This window comes from Sciurus carolinensis, chromosome 2 (genome assembly GCF_902686445.1).
Source record: "Sciurus carolinensis chromosome 2, mSciCar1.2, whole genome shotgun sequence".
NCBI classification, from domain to species: Eukaryota; Metazoa; Chordata; class Mammalia; order Rodentia; family Sciuridae; genus Sciurus; species Sciurus carolinensis.
The window spans coordinates 72,546,785-72,560,479 of record NC_062214.1 but is presented as its reverse complement, the minus strand read 5'-3'; positions in this window follow the sequence as shown (position 1 = coordinate 72,560,479).

Genomic DNA, 13,695 nt, shown 5'->3' with positions numbered 1-13,695 from the left:
TAAACAATAGCCACAGCATGGAAACAGCCTAAGTGTTTGCTATGGATGAATAGATAAAGAAAATGTGGTATATAGATGAACTGGAGTTTACTTGGCCATAAAGAATGAAATGATGTCATTCGTTGGAAAATGGATGGAACTTGAAGGTGTTAAGTAACGTAAGCCAAAGTAAGAAAGTCAAGGTTCTATATTTTCTCTCACATGTGGAAGCTAGAGAAAAAAAAAGTGATGGCAGTGGGTTGGGGATCTGGAAACAGAAAAGAAACCAGTAATGTAGAGGAAGGGACCAGGGGGAGGGAGAAGGAGAGGCAAAGATGTGGTAGTGGGGAACAAAATTGGCCTAATTATACTGTTATTGTGTGCACATGCAAACATGTAACAGAAAAATCTCACTATTGTGTAAAATTACAATGCACCGATGACAATCTTTAAAAAAAGAAAAAATATGACATATGCCTTTTGAATATGCAGGCAAAAATCTTCAAGGAAATATTAATAAACCAAACCTAGAATAATATAAAAAGCATGATATAGTATGACAAAGGGAAAGTGATCCAAGGTTTGGTTTAACATACAAAAGCAACTGATGAAACATGCAAATAGAATAAAGGGCAAAATTGAATGCTTATCTCAAAAGATGCAGAGAAAGTATGTGATAAACCCCAAACTCATTCTTGATAAAAACCACTCAACACATTTGGCACAGAAAAGAACTGTCTGAACCTAAAAAATGCATGCAAAACACCCACATAACATCATAGGTTTATCTTGAAAAGTTTAGTACTTTCCCCCAAATCAGAAATCAGACAAAGATATCTACCGTGGCCACTGCTACTCAATATCATCCTGGAAGTAGTCATCAGGGATACTATGGTGGAAAAATAACTATGAGACATTGTATATTTCTCATCACTTTTTCCATATGGAAAACAAGTCAAACTACATCTGGCTGCAAATGATACACATAATCATGTAGATAGAAAAATCCTAAGGAAACTACATAACAAATGATTGGAAACAAAAATGAGTTCAGTAAAGCTGAAATATATGCAATCAATATAAAAATTCTATTGCATTTCTATACAAAAGTAATAAAAAATGAAAATCAAAAAATTTAAAATAATATCATCCAGGAACATGGTACATGCTTGTGCTCCCAGCTAATTGGGAGGATGAAGAGGGAAAATCACTTGAGCACACAAGTGTGAGACCAGCCTGAGCAACACATCAAGAACCTGTGTCAAAATAATAAATGAATATATACATAAAATAGCATCAAAATTAAAAACATTTAGAAATATATTTAACAAGAGAAGTGTAAGATATGTGCACCAAAAGCTTAAAAGAGGTATTGAGAGAAAATGAACAAGACCTAAATAAATTTTAAAATGTCGCAGGTTCTTAGATTAGAAGGCTTATTATGGTTAAGAAGCCAATATATTCTAAACAAATTTAGAAATTAAATGCAATCCCTAGCAAAAGCCCATCTGTCTTCTTTTGTAGTAATGAACAAGGTGATTCTAGAATTCATGTGGAAATGAAAGCTATACAGGATAGCCCAAGCAATCTTAAAATACAAGAACAAAGTTGGAGCACTCAGTTCATACTTCCTAATTTCAAACCTTACTGCAAAGTAATAGCAACATAGACGTTGTGGTACTGGTAAAAGACATCTAGATTAGTGGAACAGCTTTAAGTGTTCAAAAAAAAAGTGTTAATTTTTATATGTATAGTCAACTGACTTTACAGTTTTGGTCAAAATATTCAACAAGAAAAATATTTTTAAAAAGTTTTAGAAAAGTGGATATCATATGTAAATTGGACTCCTCTTCCACACCGCATACATAGAAGATGAAAATGAATCATTTACAAAAAGGTAAGAGCAAAATTGGAGAACCTGTGGAAAAGAACATATGAATCAATCTTTATAGCTTTAGCTGAAAAATTATTTCTATAATGTGAAGCCAAAGGCACAAATGACAGAAGAAAAATAGAAATATCAAACTTAATCAGAATTAAACAAAATATACCATTGAAAGTGAAAAGATAACTCAAAGAACAGGATAACATATTTATAAACTATATAGGCTAATAATGTATTATCCAGAATATATAAAATTCCTTACAACTATAAAACAAAAGGTGAATATCTTAATAAAAAATAAGTAAATTATTTAAGTAGACATTTCTTCAAAGAAGCTATATAAATATCCAAGAAATACCTTAAATAGCTTAACAGTTTTTTGATCTTAGAGACATACAAATGTAAATAATGAGATACATGTTACAAATCTAATTGGCATATTGAAGTTTAAAAAAAGAAGTTGGAAAAAGCAAGAGAGCTGTGATTCCATTTATGTGACACTATATAAAGACAAAGTATAGAGATAGGAAAGAGATCAGTGGTTACTATAGTTTTGGGTGAGAGAACATTTGAATAGGTGAAATAAATAGGATTTCTCTAAGGCAGTGATAATATGCATGATACTGTAATGACAGATACATGATTCTTCTTTTGAAATCCTACAGAATTTTATTGGGGTTTATACATTTAAAAGCCTAAATATATATAGATGATAAAAATTATTATAGGTTTGGTGATCCCAGGAGCAATGAGGACAAAGCAATATAATTCTATTAGAAATATATGAAATGACCTCACTGAAAGGAGTGAGGGAAATACAAGCTGACACAGGTAACTTAGGAAATAAGTGTATTTAGTTGGTTAAGGTTGTTTCCCATGGGGGTACAATTCTGAAGTCATTATGCATGTGTTTTTGGACTGAATGATGAGTCAAATTTCTCACTGATGAGAATATGAGTTTATGTACCATTAAGTGGGAATAAGTACATTGATTTCTATGAATTAGATGATGTGGTGCTGGAGAAGAGTAGGTGTTCATTTTAAATTAAATATAAAGACATAGAGACTATTATGGTTTAGATATGAGGTGTCCCCTAAAGCTCATATGTGAGGCAATGCAAGAAAGTTTAGAGGTAGAAAGATTGGGTTACGAAAGCCTTAACTTAATCAGTGCATTAATCCACTGATAGGGATAAACTGAGTATGTACAAGTAGGGTGTGGCTGGAAGAGGTGAGTTGATGGGGGCATGACTTTGGGGTTTATATTTTGCCCATGAAAGGAACTGCCTCTCTCCTTTTTGCTTCCAGGTGCCATGCTGTTCTGCCATGATATTCTGTCTCACCTCAGGCCTCCAGCAATGGAGTCATTAGTGTATGGACTAAGACCTCTGAACCACTGAACCCCAAACCAACTTTTCCTCCTCTAATTGTCCTTGTTAGGTCTTTGGTAACAGCAGTGAAAAAAAACATGCATAGACATATTTATGGACATGTATACATGTGAGAGTATATACAGATATGTTACTTTATGAGTCGACAAGGCTTAGAGTCAGAGAGAGAGTAATAATAGTACACCTGGTGTCCAGATCTTCCATTTTAATAATAACCTTCAACAAAATTAATTAGGATTCAGTAAGTAAATGAAAGGTACTAGGCTTGGGCAGGTAATAAATACAATTAGCCTTGAGCATCTTGTAGTGTTAGAAAGTTCAAAAGCAGTTATACAATGATTGTGTAGTTTAGAAAAGAAGAAAGAGCTATATGTAATTTCCACCTTTTGAAACTTAAGAGTCAATTAAGTAAAAAGTAAGCAGAAGAAAAGGTATAATATTGCAAAGGCTGCAAAACAAAAAAATAGATATAGTCATTGGATTTTCCAAATGAATACTTGAGACATAACAGTCTCCATAACATAGAATTATCTAAAATTAAAGCAAACAACGGTAGCAATAACAAAAATGCTCAAATTGAATCTTTGCTTGAGGGGATACAGAGGTGACTCCCCCATTAAATGAGAAAATATCCTTTAGGAGTAATTATCTAAAGGCATAGTAACATGTGGTATTTTCCTTTGTTTACTATGACAAATACTTTAAATATGAATAATATACCAAAAAGAAATGTAGGTAGCTACAGTGTTACTACATATAGAAAACACAGGCAGGGCATGCCATGCAACAGAAGAAGAATGTTAAAATGCGTGTTAGGATATGAGACACATGGGAAAGTCATGACAAGTATATGAGACTATCACAGAAATGTAAAAGAATTTAAGGTGCAGACCTTTGAGCTTGTGTATTCCACGCAGAGAACACTCCCACATCCCAGCTCAGTCCCATGTCCCACCTCCACTAACCCCATGTCCCCATCTCCTGCTCCACTGACCCCCGCCCAGGCATCCTCCCACTACCCGCTCCACAGCCCACCACCCACAGTGCATCCCCCACCCCCAAGCCCGGCGCTAGCTGCCCGCCTTGCCTTGCAGTACCGCTGGGTCTCTTCTATGCGCAGCCGCAGACACCCTTTATAGGCAGCTTCCCGTTAGGCTGTTCTGAGTCTCCAATGTATGTGGACACCAGGTGACGCTGTGAGCTGACAACTCCAAATTTCTGATCCAGAATCACACTCACCTGTAAAATGTTTGGGGGACAGGAGCCTATACTTCAAGGAGGGTAAGGATCTGAGCGATGGAAAGAGGGAGAAGAACAAAAGCATCCAAGTCCCTGAACCTACTAGCCTATCAGGCCGTTCTATCTCTCTCTACAGTGGATCTTTCTCAAATCCAACCCTCTTGGTAATACTTAACTCCACTGGGCAGGGACCATTTTATTGGTTCTGTCTTCCTGACAGGCCGACTTCATGGGCCTGGATAATATTTTCAAGGTAAAAGACCCAGACATTCAAAATTCCACAGCACAGGATGCATTCATTCCTCTCTGAGCTGTCTCTCCTGCATCACTTACTGACCTGCTGCCTCTCACCTCCCCAGTCCTCTTAGCTCTGACCTTCCTGTCCCTGCTGTGCTTCAGATACCCTGGCCACTTCTCATGTCCTGTCTTGGGCCTCACTGGACTGAAATCCCAGAGACTATGAAAATAGTTTATTGTACTGTGAGAACCACACAAGTAGTGAACAAAGAGCAGCACAAAAGATCCTCTTTATTCTACCCACTTTCCAACAAACTCCAACACTCTTTCAATCTGAGGAGTATTTGAACTTGAACAGTAACCTGTTTATTTCACTTCTTTCTGTTCTCAAGACAGGACATGGACCTTGCTGTCCACCTTAGCCTCATCTCTGGCCTCCCAGGTCTCAAACCACTGTGAAGATCCCCTGATGGATCATTTTGCTTCTCATCTCATCTGTACCTCATCTTTCCTTTGGGATACATATGCCTCTTAGACCACATAAAATGTTCTGGTCTTCCAATATTCAAATCTGTTAATCTATTTCCCTGGACCAATATCTTCAAATCCGTATTTGTTACCACACTTTGTCAAATTTATTTTGTGCATTTTTTTTTCAAAATTTATAACAATGTCTGCTAGCCTCGTAGAACTGTGACATGGTTCATTGTCTGCACATGAATGAACATGTCCTAAAATTTCTATCACCTTCTGAGAGATGACTAGCATCAAAACTTGTACAATTGGTATCTATAGGAAATCACACAGATAACCATAAAACTAAGAGTAAACCTAAATAAACCCTCTAGTTTCACTTACTTCTGCTTACTTACTTTTAGTTGACTTTAAAAGTTGCCAACTTTGGAGGTCACAGAACTGAGCAATATGACATAAATCTCCCACTAGATTTGCTGTGGATAACACCTCTGAGGTGTGAGTCATGGTAATAACAGTTGCCTAGGTTACTTTTCAGGGACTTGAAGGTCGATTTTGTTGAAATCACTGACCCTTCCTGTGGGTGCCTGCAGACGTCCTGTGTGTGATTTCTTTGATGTCAGGAGGACAAAAACTGCCCTCAGAGAATGCTAATACCACCATTTTCTGAACATGTGTCTTATGAAGAGCTATGAAGTTTGATTACATATATGCAAACCACTGTTTACCTTGCCTCCAATCACCATTTCCCATGCCATAAATCCCTTCTTTATCCAACAAATATGGCTAAAGTGTCAGATTTGACACTTGCTCTCCTGTCCCCACATATGACCATCTCAAGAATAGTCTTTGTCTTTCAAACTAATTGCTTCAGTGATTGGCATACTGGGCAGCATGCGAAATGGCCCTGGTTTGGTAAGAATAGTAAAACCTCTTGTATTTAAAAATGTTTCTTTAACATCTGTCTTCATGACACAAAGGGTAATGTTAAAATACCCATGACTCTGGATCAGAATATGATTCAGAAAAATCAGAATGTCAAGTATTGATGAAATCATTTACAAATTAATTGTAACATGTGAATAAAATTTATGACCTTACAATTGTAGAAGGAATTTTAAAAATAAGTATAAAAGAGGTTATTATGGGTATAATAGTTTGACATTGATATTATCTTCTCTTTTAGATCTGTCTTAAATCTTTGTTTCATTGACATGCAGTCAAGATTTAGCCACTGTGCCTAGAGCAATTCTGACCTTCTCTTTCCTGTTAGAAATGCCAGTGCCATTGTCTGTCTTTTTAATTTAATTCACATTGATCCTCATTCACCTTAATGTTTCAAACTAGAATCCTATAGCCAGAGGTATAGTAATGATTGAATTGTTGCAGGAAGAAGGTACCTAGAAATGTGAAAAATCTAATAAGGATTGAATATGTCTGGCTATATGGAAAACTAAACAAAAGGACAAAGTTTACAAATTGATGGCTGCAAGACACTGCATATCAAAATAATGAAGGACAGACAGGAAGACTTTAGCGATCTGAAACAATCATGAGAACCCTACTTTGCTCCAACCTACAGCTTCAACAAGGTATCTAGGCTTTGGTATGGCAAGATTCTTGGCAGACTTTCTGAGTTGTGATGAATATGCTGAGAGTATGGAAGAAATAGTTGGCCCAATTCTGTAACACCATTCTCTAGAATGCTCAGAATTGGAACTCTAAAGATTGTCAAAGGACTTGAAGTGCTTTGAGTTAAGAACCTAACTGAGGCAGGGAGAAAGAATCACTTGAAAGAATTAGTTATCTTTCATACTTACATATTACTGAGAATAATGCCTCTTCTTATCAACCAGATTGGTAAACTTCGAGATTCAATCACATTGGAAAGAAGACAAAGAAAAGTCTTCCCTCTGCAGTGGAGAATGATCCTTGATTAAATGCAGCCTCCTGTATCTATTAAGTGATATTATAGGCAAAATGCAAAATAACGAGACTCTTCCATGTAATGTCTCATCCTAAGGTTCAATATTTTTTGGAATACAAAAATGTACAGCACCAAATAGTGCAGAGTTCTGGTATCTGACTTATAGTTATTAGGCATGCAAAGAAAGATACAAATATGACCCATAATTAGGAATATTTTAATCATTTAAGACTGACTCAGAAGTTATACAGATGCTAGGATGAACATTTAGAACATTTACTATGCCTGTTTTCCATATATTGAAAATGATATTTTAAATCATAGCACTCCATATATTGAACAATTAAAAGATATGGTAGTTAAAAAAAACAAAATAAACTTTTAGAAAGGAAAACTACAGTGCAAGTGATGTTTAAAAGTATATTGAATGGAATTAACTAAAGATTATATAACAAAATTAGAAACTGCATTAACTTTTCACTCAGGTCTGCAGATGCCCAGGATAGCAGGATAAAGCTTTGCATTGATGCCTTCATTTCCTATCTGTCTCCTTTATGACTTTGAATCAGATTTCTGCTCTGCTGTACGTGTAGGCATGCTAGTACAAGTTTTATTGGTCCTAAATTTACCTATCTTATCCTCTTCAAGATTTCCAGGGATATTGAACTGCTAGTTTTTACAAAATCCTGACCCTTGAAGTGGCTCTCTAGAAGTATCCAATTCTTGTCCTTCACCTTCCAGGAACAGTGCAGACTTGTGGGCAGATCACTCCATGATAAAGCATCCCTCCTAAGGAGAAGTAGTTGTCTCATAGAAACAGAATTATCTGTTTCAAGGATCTATCCTCAAGGATCACAGATCTGACAGATAACTATCCTGCCAAGCAAATGAAGATTGCCCCTCCAGGGAGGACTTGTCTGCAGACTCCTCACAGAACCAGAACTGAGATAATCATCAACCACACCACAATTTGTCCTAGACTGTTTAATTACACATATCTTTTGCCCCCAGCCCCAATGCTTCCTCTGTTTAAAACTAAAGGTCATGCCAGTGCTCCGAAGTCAGAACTGAGACAGTTGATGTTACTTGCATTCATAATGTAGCTATACTGATTAAAGTTCCTTTCCTGATTTTCACCATTCCTTTTTCCCTTTGGATTTTCGGGTGAGTAGCTGAGTTTGATTCTTTGAGTTTGATAAAATACAGAGAGAAAAATAATCAACAGAAATGAAAACAGAATCAGTGAGCTGTAGGACAGCCTAATGTATGTGTGATTGGAGTTAAAATTTGGTAAAAATATAAACATACACATTCAGATACATAGAGAATTTCAAGCACCAGAAACACGAAGATATCTGTATAAAGCACATCATAAACAAGTTGTTCCAAACAGTACTTTAAGAAAAGGAGAGAAAAGGAAAAAGTATTGATGTGGAATAACAGAAGAGAGACAGCAGATCTCCCATTAGAAACAACACAAGCAAGATGACAGTATGGTAACACTGTTACAGTACTTAAAAGCAAAAAGATTTAATTCAGTATTCTATAAAAATATAAAACATTTTCAAAAACAAAGAAAATATGTATACTTTTATTCATTTATAAACTTTAATAACTTATTGCTACTTGACTCTTATCACAAGAAACTTTAAATTTCAGGCAGAAAACAATAACAGATGGGAATTTAGGTCCATAAAACAAATGAATGAAGAACACAAGGATCTGTGATGTGTAAATATATAAAATATCTTTAACACCTAATTTGCTGTTTAGACAAAAATAATAATATTGCAGTGTAAAGTTACAAGGAAAAGTAAAATGTTTGAATATTTCATAAAGGTCAGGAAGGATGATTCTAAGGATCGAACCCAGGGGTGCTCTACCATTGAGCTACATCTATAGCCCTTTTAAATTAAAAAAATGAGAAAGGGTCTTGCTAAGTTTCCCAGGCTGGCCTTGAACTTGCAATCCTCCTGTCTTAGTCTCCTGAGCATCTGGGATTACAGGTGTGTGCACCTGCATCCAGCTAGGGCTCTTATACACAAAGTGGTAGGATATCATGTGAAGATAGAATATGATAAATTAAAAATGTATACAATAAACCATAAGTCAATTGGCAAAATAATAAGAATATAGATAATAAGCTAGTAAGAAAGACAAAATTGAATCATTAGAGACACCATATCTTTCCTAAATAAGACATATAATGAAGGAAACTGGATCAAATGATCATGTAAGTGTAAAAGGTCTAAATACACATACTCAAAGAAAGTCACAGTGGACACAAAAGTGAAAGCCTGAAGAAACACACTTTCAATATAAAGGTAAAACTTGGGTAAAGGTAGAAGGATAAATTATGACTTTATAACAAATACCAAAAGGAAGATGTAATGGTGCTATCAGTAAAAGTCAACCCATTTTACATAAACAGTAAAATAACATTGAACAGTGAATAAAAAGAAGGATATTTTATAATAATACATATCTATTTTTCAATAGGACAATAGAAAACCTAGTCCTTTAGCACTAAACATCAGATATTTAAAATGTATGAGGTAATAACTGATAGAATCTCAAGAAGAAATAGACAAATTCAAAAGCAGAGTTGGAAATTCCAGTATTCTACTCTCAATCTCTAGTAGAATGACAAAGTATAAATTTACTAGAGAAACAACATGTCAATAGAGATAAATAATATATGTGCAACACTATTCATTATTTGTGCTTATAGATTTGTATGCTCCATCCAACAGCAGTAGAATATTCTTTTTTCAAGTGACCACCAAACATTAACCAAGATAAACCACATTCTAGGACAATAACCCAGACTAAATACATTTGAAAAATTCAAAAGAAACAAATGCTACACTTCATTCTGGATAAAATCTGTCAGAAAATAAGAACAGTCCAAAGTCCAAAGAGGAGAACATTCTCAATTTGGTAAATATCATATATTTAAAACCGAAGTCATACTTAGTAAAGACTGATGATTTATTCTTAGGACTTAAATAAGGGAAAGATATCCATTCCAACCACAGTGAAAGAAAGAGGTAGGGAGGCTGTAGAAGAAGGAACATGAGGGGAGGGAAAGAGAAGGAGTGAGGAGGACCAGGTAGAGGGAGATTGACAGGGAGAGAAAAGAAGGATGAGAGGGAAGGAGGGAAGAAAAAAAAGAGAAAGAAAAGGAGAATGTAGGGAAAGAAAGAGGAGAGAGGAATGAAAGGAGGAAGGCTAAACAGATTAAAAAAGAAGTACATGTACTTTTAGATGATGTATCTATGTAGAATATTTCAAGAAATCAACCAATTACTTCTATAAGTAACGAGTGAATTTAGTTCAGTTAACAGATATAAGGTTAATATAGAATATGAATGTATATGTGCATGTACAGGTTTTGTGGTGGGATATAGCAAACAGAAAATGAGAAATAAACTAAAACTATGACACCATGGATAATAAGAACAACAAACTTAGGTATAAATATAACAAAACATTTACAGTATCCTTATGCTGAAAGTTATAGAAAAATGGCAAAAGAAAAAAAAAATTGCAAGGCCTCAGGAAATTATGAAGTCATACCTTGTTCGCAGAAGACTCTACCTGGCAAAAATACCAATAATTCATCAGTTAATGTATACCTGCATAAATGTGTAGACATTAACAACATTATAAACTTTATATTGAGCTGGGCACCATGGAACACACCTGCAATTCCAGCAGTTTGGGAGGCTGAGGCAGGAGGATCTAGGGTTCAAAGCCAGCCTTAGCAAAAGCAAGGTGCTAAATAACTAGGGGAGACCCTGTCTCTAAATAAAATACAAAATAGGGCTGGGGATGTTGCTCAGTGGTCAAATACCCTGAGTTCAATCTTCAGTTACCTCTCCCCAAAAACTCTTTATATAGAAATGCAAATAAGCTAAAATAGCTAAAATGATTTTGAAAAAGAATAATAAAGTTTGAGGAATCACATCACCTGGTTTTAATATAGAGTTCAAACTACAGTAGATGAGATATTGTGGTATTGTGGAAGACCACAAATACCAACGCATCAGAATAGATTCCAGAAATAGACCCAGACTATAAGAGCCAAAATATTGACAAAGGTAAAAGAGGGTTCAGTGGAGAAATAAGTTAAAATGAATGGTGTCAGTTTTAGACCTAACACACACAAAAAATGAACCTCAACTTACACTTCAAATTTTATGCAAATATAAACTCAGATGAACCCTTTATCTAAATTTAAAATATAAAATGGTAAAACTTTTATGAAAGAAAATGTAGGAGAAAACCTATTGACTTAAAGTTAGGAGAATATGTATTACATATGACTCCAAAAAACAATCCATGAAAAAGGTCAAGAAACTAAACTTCAAAATTAAGAAATTTTGCTCTGTGAAAGTTAGGAGAATGAAAATTCAAGGTGAATAATAACAAAAGTATTTGCAAATTATATGTCTGGCAAAGAATTCATATCCAGACATTATAAAGAACTCCATAAACTAAATACTAAGAAATAAATTCTTCTTTTAAAAATGGAAAAGTCTGGACTGGAGCTTTAGCTCAGTGGTAAAATGCTTGCTTCACAGCATGTGTGAGGCTCTGAGGTCAATTCCATGCACCACCAATCAATAGACAAACAGGAAAGTCTTGTAGAGACCTTTTACCAAAGAGAAGATATGTATGGCACTTCATTGCCATTTGGGAAATTCAAATTAAAGTCACCATGAAATATCATTATATATACTGAAAATGCTAAAATTTGAAATGTGGTACCAAAGATTCTGGGAATATATATTGGTCTAGTTACTCTGGAAGACCATTTGGCAGTTATAAGATTAAGGATATACTTCCATATGACCCAGTAATCTTATACTAGAACATTTATCCTAAAGAAATGAAAAATTATGTTCACATAAAATCCTGTACATGAGTGTTCACAGAGCTTTATGTATAAATAATGATATACTCACACAATGGAATATTACTTAGTAATAAAGAAGTAACACACTATTGATACATGAAGCTAATTAGATGAATTTTAAAACATCAAGATGAGTTAAAAAACAATCTCAAAAGATTACCTATACATGATTTCTTTGATATAACATTCTTTAAATTAGAATATTAGAGTCATGGAGATCAAATTCGTAGAGGTCAGGAACAGAGTTTAGAGGTGGGCATTACTAATACAGGGTAATGTGAGAGTTTTTGGGGTGTGTGGGAGGTGATGGAAAGTTCTATACCCAGATGCGATGGTGATTACACAAATATACAAGCAATTTTTAGAGTGTATCTAAAAGATTGTTGAAAGTTGAAGAAGCTGTGTAGTTAACAAGATCATACCATTGCCACTTCCCTGGTTTTCATCACGGTAATACAGTTATATAAGATGGTATCACTGGAGGGTGACTGAAATATATGTGAAAACTCTGTTTTCATGATCTCTGAGGTGTGTCATTTTAAAATGTAATTTATGATTCTATTTTGTAAGCAGATTCCCAGCAAGAACTGGTATGTTCTTTGTATGCTCAATTCCCTTGTGCTTTCATTTTCTCAAGTGCATTAAGCATATACTTTGAGCAGGATAATGTTTTTACTCTTTAAGAAGTCAATTGGAAACAGTCTTTTATACCAAATTTGAATCTTTGTTTTGGTAAAACTGAGGATTCCTGTTTTATCCTTAAGATTCTGCATTCAAGTGAACATGATACTGATATTTCACTAACTTTGTAGGATGCTGCTTCCCATTCGTGAGCACATTTACTGACAGTCCTGACAGGAATTATTCTGAGATGTATTTGTTCTCTACTGACTGGGGCTCAAATTAGAGACCAAGAGAAAACTTCACTGTAGTACTTTCAATATTTATGCTTGCAGGAAAGGATCTGAGGAAATAAGAACAGAGAACAGTGAGACAGAAAGAATTTATCATAGAAGTCTCATCTCACTGTTGTTTCATGCTTAAAATTAAATGTGGCTTATGACATTGTATGGATGAACATCATAATCCTGTCACAAGTGAGAATATGACCTTAAGAAACGTGCTCTCAGTTTTAGATTGCATCTACAAAATTTTGCAGTTCTTATGTTTTCTGTCTTCATACCTAAGATAGCAAGTAAAATTTATGGGATTAATTATTAAGGTAACGCTTAAAAATTATTCAATATGTCAAAAATTGGTCAAAGAATTTTCTTTGAATCATGACATGCCACAGATAGTAACTGTTACCAGCACTAATTCAATATAAAGTGATCTAATCTACAGTAAAATATTAGTCCCCTTTGGTAAACTCAAAATTCAAATGGTATAAGTTAGAGAATATTTCACAACTGGATTGATACATATAAATGACATCTGTCAAGAGATGTAATAATACTCCTTGTAACCTTTCTCATCTCATCCTCCATAATCAGAGGAATAAGATGAGCCTCCCAGTTAGAACCATCTATATATTGAGAAAGGTGAAATGGAAAGTCAGAAGGATGCTGAAACACTGAGGACATTCTTGATTATAGCTAATAGTATAAGTTTGCCTGTCATCATGTGAATTTTTGATGGGATA